Source organism: Bubalus kerabau, chromosome 9 (genome assembly GCF_029407905.1).
Source record: "Bubalus kerabau isolate K-KA32 ecotype Philippines breed swamp buffalo chromosome 9, PCC_UOA_SB_1v2, whole genome shotgun sequence".
In the NCBI taxonomy this organism is placed as follows: Eukaryota; Metazoa; Chordata; class Mammalia; order Artiodactyla; family Bovidae; genus Bubalus; species Bubalus kerabau.
In genome coordinates, this window is record NC_073632.1 from 109,581,557 (window position 1) to 109,588,355 (window position 6,799).

Sequence of the window (6,799 nt, forward strand, 5' to 3'; positions counted from 1 at the left end):
CTCCTCGCATCTGATGTTCGTGGGTTTTGTTTTAGCACTTCTTGTGTGGATTTGCTGTCGTTCCCCCATCTATGAATTCTTTCCGTGTGATCCTGTCTTCCTCCCTCCCTCCCTGCCCCGCACCCTCCTCCTCTCTTTCCCTCCCTCCCTCCCTTCCCTCAGTCTGTGTCTCTGTGACTCCTGCTGTAACCTCTCTTCTGGGCTTTTTATTGTAGTCAAACCTAGAGCTACTCATCCTGCCTACAGGAGCTGTTTCAGTCCAAGTGAAATGGATTTATTATCGCAAATGTTTTAAAAGGCATTTTGCTTTATTCCCCTATCTCCAGCACATTTTAACGTTCAAGTGCTTCTGCAGCCGTAGGCACTCTGGGCCTGGGGAGTCAGGAGCCCCACCCCTCGGCCTTCCTGAAAGGTATTCGCCTTTATGATCATTAAAGGTATTTCCAGATGCCTGTGGCGCTAACTGCTGTCTCTCCAGGAATTGCGGACATGAAGTCTCAGACGCCACGTTCCTCGTCTCAGGATGGCTAGAGCCCCTGACCACAAACAGCAGAATCTCCTTGGACCAGTCTAAGCAGAAAAGGGATTTAGTAAATGCTACAAGATCCGTCAGAGAATTGTGCAGAATGGGAGTGTGTTTTAAGACTGTGCTTCCAGGACCAACACCTGGGCGGTGTGATGGGCGTGAAAAGGTGAGAAAGTGGTTCCCCTGATCAGTGGCGGGGCCTCTGCTGCCAGAACCAGCCCGTCTTCTCAGTGACGAAGCTGCCCGCACGCGGGCCCGTGCAGTGGACGTTCTGTGAGGAGCCTGCTTCTGGGGTGCGCACGTGGGAGGCCTGGGGGGGCAGCGGGAGCCCCAACCTCGCCCCCTGCCTGCTGGCTGCCAGGGAGGCCTGTGAGGAAACGGGAAGTTTGAGAACTTCCTAAAATACACAAAGGCTGCTTGAATCCCTATGGGCTCTGGTTACAGGAGAGGTTCGCCAGGAGCCCCCAAGGAGCCTACAAGCCAATGGAGGAGGAAGACCAGCAAACCTCCGAGAACTGCCCCTAGGAGGACGGGAACAGACCCCAGATATTACGTCCAACCTAAGACAGCTCTGCCAGCCAGGAACATGCTCACATTTCTCCGCGTGCTCGCCTAATTCTCCCATCTGCAGGAAAAGGAAGCCTTTTAAATTAAATTTGCAGAGTTGTCTCTCATATGTTCAAGAAGTCTTCAGATTATTTTAAACACGCTGTAAGCCTGCCAGTTCCACAGAGAGATGACCTCATTGATCAGGGGAGCTTTCAGAGCATCCGTTTAGGAAAAGCAACTGCTAAGATTCAATGCCCGCTCAGGAGGCTTAGGTACCCAAACTGTGTTGAAAGACTTACTCTTTGCTCTAAGTAGCAACTTCTGAAAACTGTAATAAACAACTGTGAGGTCATGTAATTCTTAATTAGAAAGGCTTTCAGAAGAAAGGGGAATGTGCTTGTGTTTAAATGAAGCAAAACTGGAAAGACTGGATGCAGGCACTGCAGACCGTCATTATCACCTACACCATCGTGTTGCATCTCCAGCGCTGCTTTCCAGACGCCGAGGACGGATGTCGGCAGGCCCAGGGCTGGTGACAGGAGCCTGCTTTAACAGCTTCACCCGTGCTCTGCTCTCACTCTTGGCCAGAAGCAAAGACACTGCAGTGAAGTGCAGTGAAACTGACCGCCGCCCGCGCTGCCTTCCGTCCGTCTCGTGCTGGCCTTTACCTCCCTCTTGGCAGAACTTGTGCCAAGAGTGGCGCTGCAGTTACAGATTCAGCAAATACAGTCAGGGGATCTTGGGGTTTTGTTTGTGTTTTTAAGTACCTAACTACAATTATTATAAGGTTTGAGGTGGGTGAACTACTTAGCGGGTATTTGCTTATGCTAGAAAATATATGTGCGGATGCAAGCTCAGTCACTTCAGTTGTGTCTGACTCTTTGTGACCCCATGGACTGTGGCCTGCCAGGCTCCTCTGTTCATGGAATTTCCCAGGCAAGAATACTGGAGTGGGTTGCCATTTTCTACTCCAGGGGATCTTCCTGACCCAGGGATTGAACCCGTGTCTCTTGTGTCTCCTGCATTGCAGGTGGATTCTTTACCCGATGAGCCACCAGGGAAGCCCAGAAAATATACAGAGGAAGCAAAGCTTGCATTTTGGCTTTTGAATGAAGAGAGGATTTCAGATCCTAAAGAGAGAGAGAGAGAGCGAGCGAGCTTGCTTTTACACATGTTGTTTTTGCTTATCCTGCGGAATCTTTCTAATAAAAAAATATTTTATTTGCTTGGCTGCAACAGGTCTTAGTTGTGGCATGCGAACTCAGCTGTGGCGTGTGGGATCCAGTTCCCCAACCAGGGAGCGAACCCAGGCCCCCTGCATTGGCAGCACGGTCTTAGTCCCTGGGCCGCCAGGGAAGTGCCTATCATACAGAATCTTGAGACCGTCTGTCTCCTCACACTGCCTACAAGAAAAGTAAATGGACTGCACAAGGTCTAGAGGATATCATCTGAGAATTATGTGAATGTGTGCAATGTAAACCTTGGTGTGAAAATACAGGGCCTAGTGTGCAGAAAATTTGGTTCAGTTCAGTTCAGTCGCTCAGTCGTGTCCGACTCTTGGCGACCCCATGGACTGCAGCCTACTGGGCTCCTCTGTCCATGGGATTTTCCAGGCAAGAGTACTGGAGTACTGGAGTGGGCTGCCATTGCCTTCTCCGAGGTTGTAACATTACTAGAAACTAAATATCAAAAGGTAGAGTTGATTTGTTTAGCCAGAATCCTTGAGTGTAGACAGACCTCACCGACGACACTGAAGAATTGACGAGATCATAGATACTGAATTGGCTGGACGGTCGTGTGATTCTTGGCCTGATTTCCAGTTTCCTGTCCTGGGAACACGAGCCCAGAGCTTCCCCTTCTAAGAACTACCAGCTACTGGAATGCAAAACCCTTCACACTGAGAATGCACGCAAACACCTGTGTTGGACTCTACATTGGGTAAGTGTTCACGTAGCAGAGAGGAAAGACTGTCTCCAGTGAATCTAGAACTATTACTTGGAACTTACATATTGAGGACATGCATTCCAAGGACAAAGAACAAGGGTAATTGCCAAGCTGGCGTTCAGTAGTTTCATTGTTTGCTGTAATAATGGAACGATTGAGAAACTACTTTTATATTGTTGGGTAAAACAAGTAAGGAATGAAATGCTTGTGTTAGAAATAATGCAATTCGGTATAAATGATTCGATTACAAAATGAAAGAAATTAAGTAGAAGTGCTCTACAAGCAGTGACGTGAGCTGCCTCCTGAGAAGCCTGCGCGCAGCTCAGGAGGCAGCAGTTAGAGCTGGACGTGGGGCAACACACTGGCTCCACATAGGGAAAGGAGGACGTCAAGGCTGGATACTGTCACCCTGCTGATTTAACTTCTATGCAGAGTACATCATGAGAAACGCTGGGCTGGGAGAAGCACAAGCTGGAATCAAGATTGCTGGGAGAAATCTCAATAACCTCAGATACGCAGATGACACCACCCTTATGGCAGAAAGAGAAGAGGAACTCAAAAGCCTCTTGATGAAAGTGAAAGTGGAGAGTGAAAAAGTTGGCTTAAAGCTCAACATTCAGAAAACGAAGATCACGGCATCTGGCCCCATCACTTCATGGCAAATAGATGGGGAAACAGTTGAAACAATGGCTGACTTTATTTTTTTGGGCTCCAAAATCACTGCAGATGGTGACTGCAGCCATGAAATTAAAAGATGCTTACTCCTTGGAAGAAAAGTTATGACCAATCTAGACAGTATATTGAAAAGCAGAGACATTACTTTGCCAACAAAGGTCCATCTAGTCAACACTATGGTTTTTCCAGTAGTCATGTATGGATGTGAGAGTTTGATTAAAAGGAAAGCTGAGTGCCAAAGAATTGATGCTTTTGAACTGTGGTGTTGGAGAAGACTCTTGAGAGTCCCTTGGACTGCAAGGAGATCCAACCAGTCCATTCAAAAGGAGATCAGTCCTGAATATTCATTGGAAGGACTGATGCTGAAGTTGAAACTCCAATACTTTGTCTACTTGATGCGAAGAGCTGACTCATTGGAAAAGACCCTGATGCTGGGAAAGATTGAAGGTGAGAGGAGAAGGGGACAACAGAGGGTGAGATGGTTAGATGGCATCACCAACTCAATGGACATGAGTTTGAGTCAGCTTCGGGAGTTGGTGATGGACAGGGAGGCCTGGCGTGCTGTAGTCCATGGGGTCTCAAAGAGTTGGACATGACTGGGTGACTAAACTGAACTGAATTGAATTCAACAAGAATTGACAGGGAAATATCAGTGTGAGCGCATGATTTTTTTTCAAAGTCCTTTTGAGTGCTGTGGGCTGAACTGGCCAAGACACCCTGTGCGTCCGGCAGCAGGAGGGAGCTGGGCTGGCGTGTGGGTTGCCTTCACACTCCCCACCGGAAGAGGGGGGTCTTCACGATGGGCTGGGAAGTCGGGGCGCTCGTGCCGGGCTTAGTGCGATCAAAGCAGAGAGACTTGGACAGGGGCTCCCAGAGGCCAAAATGATACCATTGAACCGAAAACAGTAAACATCATTGACGAAAACATTCGGTCTATGACAGTTCCTGAGTCGGCTCTGCTCAAAAGGGAAAACGGAAAAAACATGTCAAAATAATCTGTTACAACTGAAATGGCTACTGAACCAATTATACTCGAAAAATCGAGCAGAAAAGGAAAGAGTTGAGTATTTATCCTGCTTCTTCACTGGGGCCCATGTCCAGGTGTAAGTGAATAGTTTAGTTAATGGAATAAAGCGCTACCTTATAGCAAAGCTCTGATAACTAGACATAGAAAACCACTGTCCAGCTGCCCTTGTGACTGTCTAGGTAAGAGTTACCGGTTGGGGCCAGTACCACCCTTCCGCCCCCGGGGTCAGCCTCTACCCTCCTCGCGCCCTGCGGCTCCAAGGCCAGGACCCTGCCTGGGTGACAGACGCCTCGTGTGACTCTGCTCCATCCGCTCTCTCCAGGCCTGAAAACCGAGTTCTTCTGAGACAGTGACAGGCTGTGGAAGCGCTCCCGTGTAACTTCGGGTTTCGGGACCTCAGATTGTGTGACTACTTGTGTTTTGGATACCCTCAGCCAAACCCCCTGCACAAACACATCTGAGAAGATGGCTGAGAAGTCCCGGATGAAAACGTAAGAAGGCACAGTCCCTGAGCCCGGCCGGAGGTCCCAAGTGGCCCTGTGGCGGGGGGAGCAGCCTTTGGAGGAGGTGGGCGGCATGGCCAGCGAGGCGGGAGGAATGTCACCAAAGGGGCCTGTGGATTTCCCGGCCGCCACGTCTGTGCTTGGGACGTGCAGGTCCAGCCCAGGGCAGTGCAGGACACTCGTCACGGCCCCAACCTCTGCCCCGTGACCCGTCAGAGAAAGGAAGTGTCCTGTGGACGAAGCCCTCGTGGCCCTTTGACACGTGACAGTCGACGTCACTCATCATGAAAGTTTCACAGTGCAGGCTTCGAGCCCCGCGTTTTATTATTTGAAATGAACAACATTTTGAGCCCTTGAGTATTATTTTCACACAGAACATTATACGTGGCAGTTTGAAAAATTGAAAATGTGTTGCTACTGTTGACTCAAAAAAGATGTACAACTAGAGAGTTGTGAGTTAAGTTTTATTTAGGGCACAATGAGGCCTGCAGCCCGGGAGGCAGCATCTCAGAGAGCTCTGAGAGTCTGCTCCAAAGTGGCAGTGGGGAAAGTCAGTATAGAAGGTTTTGGTGAAGGGGGAATTCACTACTGTGAACATTTTACAAAAGGTTTTTGTTAGTCATGAGGGTCTGGCATCACCATGCAGGGATTTAATATGTTTCTCTAGATATGCCAGGATTGAGATCATAAAATCTGTTCCTAAAAACATTCAACTATCTAAAGACCCATCCCACCAGATTCCCTGGAGGACAGAGTGCCTCCCTCCACCCTGAACTCCCTCGGGGGGTGTTGGAGGTCCACAGCTATACCAGCACGGGGTTCGATCTCCATAGAGGCAGATGGCAAAGGCCTTTGTTGTTCTGCCACTGGCAATGCTCTTGGCAGGTGCCAATTTGTAGTTGACACTACCAACCCAAACTTGGGTCTCCTCGCCCGCACAGTAAAGCCAACACACTGACCCTGGGCTGTGGGGAAGGAATGGGCAGTGTTCACTGCAGGTTGATGAGCAAGGAGTCTGAACAGCTGGTGCTCCAAACAGCCCAGCTCCCTGTGGGTTTCAGCAAAGCATTTACAGGCCAGATGAGGGAGGGGGTCCCAGGGAGTGTGATCAGTTCTCTGATTGGTTTATGGTGAGGTCACAGGGAGGGGTCAGGTGTTCACATGATCAACCCTCAGGCACCGATATGTCTGGGGACCATGTGCTCTTGGTCTAGTAGTTGACTTCTTCCTTTTGGATGGGGTTTAAAAAAAATAGAGGAAAACAACAGAATGGGAAAGACTGGAGATCTCTTCAAGAAAATTAGAGATACCAAGGGAACATTTCATGCAAAGGCTCGATAAAGGACAGAAATGGTATGGACCTAACAGAAGCAGAAAATATTAAGAAAAGGCGGCAAGAATACACAGAAAAACTGTACAAAAAAGAGCTTCATGACCCAGATAATCACGATGGTGTGATCAGTCACCTAGAGCCAGACATCCTGGAATATGAAGTCAAGTGGGCCTTAGAAAGCATCACTATGAACAAAGCTAGTGGAGGTGACGGAATTCCAGTTGAGCTATTTCAAATCCTGA

The 6,799-nt window shown here is 48.9% G+C and overlaps 1 long non-coding RNA gene across 1 annotated transcript; it reads left to right on the forward strand.

Moving 5' to 3' along the window:
- Positions 1-225: 225 nt before the first annotated feature.
- On the forward strand, positions 226-2,301 carry LOC129619507 (uncharacterized). The gene is made up of 2 exons (XR_008697917.1): positions 226-692; positions 2,106-2,301. It is a non-coding gene; the product is annotated as an uncharacterized LOC129619507 (long non-coding RNA).
- The last annotated feature ends 4,498 nt before the right edge of the window (positions 2,302-6,799 follow it).